The sequence below is a fragment of the Habropoda laboriosa genome, unplaced genomic scaffold (genome assembly GCF_001263275.1).
Source record: "Habropoda laboriosa isolate 0110345459 unplaced genomic scaffold, ASM126327v1 scaffold40, whole genome shotgun sequence".
In the NCBI taxonomy this organism is placed as follows: Eukaryota; Metazoa; Arthropoda; class Insecta; order Hymenoptera; family Apidae; genus Habropoda; species Habropoda laboriosa.
Window position 1 is genome coordinate 7,617,343 of NW_017100231.1, and position 3,050 is coordinate 7,620,392.

The window sequence follows — 3,050 nt, forward strand, 5'->3', positions numbered from 1 at the left end:
TTAATATTACTTGATGTATTCACAAACGTTACAACCCTTTCTACGCATACAGGATTCTCGGAGATCTCGTTTCCTCTCACACGACACTCTCGTTTACACGCGCATTTTTTCACTCTCCTTTCTCTCCGTCTTTTTTACTCGTACACATTCCTAAGCAATTTGCGTTTACATCTACAATAAGTAAATTATATATTTATATATACATATATATGTATACATATATGTGGGAGTACAAGTTTTCTGTGAATGTTTCAATTGTGATCGAGAAATGTTTCGGGACAGAACGATACAAGTGTGAACGAAATCACACAAGACCGAGTTATCCGGTCTTCTCGAAGATAAGGTAGATGGAGTGGTGGTTAAGCAGCTGACTAGTGGGGGAGAATGGACTGACTGATGATGGGGACAGTGGCGCCTCCTGGCGGAGAGATTCATCAGCCCTATTCTAGGCTACAGGTGCAAAAGAAAAGTGTTTAGGAAGAGTTCAGTGTTTGAAATTGTAATTTGAACGAAAGGTGCGTTTAGCCATCGAAGGATTTCAGTATACATGATTGAATGACTGAAACGAGTGAAAGAAATAGAGTAACACAGCTAGAGACAGTCCATTGTGAGAGTCGAACGTTGCAAATAGCACTATAACATTGTCAATTAACCAGCGAGTACATTTAGTTAATAAACACTGTTATTAAAGTCACTCCCGTATCTCTGAACCACTTATCTAATAATATATGTACCTTCAAATAATCCCTACATACACATATAATATATATGTCTATATTTTTGTTGTTTACCATTTTACTTTATCCATCTTTATTTTTCACAGTCGAAACACGTATTCACACATACACACCACTCTCTTTCGCTTGATTCTTCTTTTTATATAATAATGCTCGTTACACGCTACACGTATGTATATTTATTTACAATGGCCGACTCTTATTCTCGACAGGATATTTCTCCAAATTTTTTTTTCTTTTTCTGCACACATGTTTGTGTGTATATTATGCAAAGAAGATCGTCGGAGCTTAGATCGTTAGAAAAGAACGCAATCTACACGATCTAAGAGCATTTAATCTTGAAAAAATACCTAAGCTTAGGTTAGGTTTTCATTAGCGGTCAGGCGCCATTTTCTTCAACACCAGCCGCCATATTGTGCATCGTCTCCGTCGACGCTAAAACGAACCTATTTCTCTCTCCTTTTTTTTTTTCACAATTTTCTTTCTTTGCGTGTCTCGAGCAAGTTCGTCGTTCTTTCCGTTTTTGGGGGAATAAATACAATCTTTCTTTTTCCCTTTCGAATTGAGTGTGTGAGAAGAAGAAGGAAAAGATCCCACTGGAACACATCTCTTGGAAATTAACAAATATCTTGCACAACTACTTATTTATTTTTACTTAATTTAAAATTTGTAATTTATATAATTTTAAAATTCCAACCTAAGAATTGTTACTATAGTTTTGAAAATTAGGCTTCATATTAAAAACCAAAGAAATTTTCTAGTAACGAAAAATGGGAAAAAAATTGTGAAAGGAGATATTAATCTAATCTTATAGTTATATCTAATTATAACTATTTTCGATTTCTCGATAATAGGGTTCAGTGGAACCTTTTTCTTCTTTTTCTCATTCATTCACAATCGTGTCGACGATTTTCTTTACTTTATTTATTTATCTTTTTAATAATTTATTATTCGTCATTTATTTCTTGGCGAGAAGTATAGTAGATTGGATTATCGTTTATGGTTAACAGTAAGCAAGTAATCAGTTCATTTTTCTTTTTTTTTAATTTATGAGAAAATTCGAATGAAATTTAAATTTCCCCCTCTTTACAAAATTGTTTCAGTCGACTCTAAGTGTTATATTTCTAGTGTCTTTCTCTTTCTAGTAAGTGTATAGTCGTCGTGTAAAAATCGTTTAAAATTGTTCAAGTGTTGAATATAACTAGTTGATTTAAGAAAGCTTATGGCATTTGATTGAGAATACATCTTAATTCATTGCACTCACTTTCATTTCTAATTTCTCTTATGATTTGCATCCTTCATTCGGATGATTATGGATTCGAAAATAAATGAATTTCGAACCGCAAACGATTTAACAAAAAAATTCAACTTTCTGAAATTCTACATTTTTCAATTTACAAAAAAAGACTGCTGTGTCCATTGTTTTCCTATTGTAACGGCTCGAAGCGAGTATGAATTCCAAAATGAATTAACCTTGAATTGCTAATTTTCCAGCGAAAAAAATTCAACTTTTTCATCTCTCTGAAATCATGAAAATTTGTCAAATTTTAAAAAAGATGCTGCATGCATTGTTTTCAAATTGCAACGAATCAAAAGAATAAAATTCGATTTTTTTTTTTATTTTAGCTGATCAGAAATAATCAGATGAACTTTGATCAACTAAAAAATAGTTAAGAATATTTTTGGATGATGATTTGAGGTTGATCTACAGAAAGAACAAGTATCTGTACGATGAATGATTCTTGATTAAAATTTCAGAAAAAGGATAAACTCTTACCCGAAACTTTCACCTCTAACATCCAAGTCCTTTGATTCAAGTTACGAATATTTTTCAAAATTACTTCGGACTGGCAATCGAAAGAACTTCAAATATAAAAAGAAGCACCGCAGTAGAATTGTGAAAAGATAAAACTGCAGGAATACTGAGATCATTTGTGAAGTGTATTTTACCGAGTTCCGTGTCGCGTGTATAGTTTGTGGAATAGATATCGTGGGGTCGTATAGATCGACCATGCAAACTTGCAGGTTCCAACGCGCATGCCCAAGCAAATAAGCGGAAAACATGGCTGACGTTAAGTGGTTTCTAGCGAACCGTCGGTAAAATCGCGCGCTGATAAAAGAACAGGAAAGTGAAAAAATTATTTGCCCGCTTTAATATTCAAATGAATCACAATTTTGTTTTAAAGTTCTTTTAAGACTCCTATTTTTCCCATGGCACGGAACGTATTAAGAGGTAAATGCAATCTCTGAATTTGGAAAATTACTATGTGATTACTAAGTTATAGTTAAGCAATTACTCGAAAGTGAAGAGAA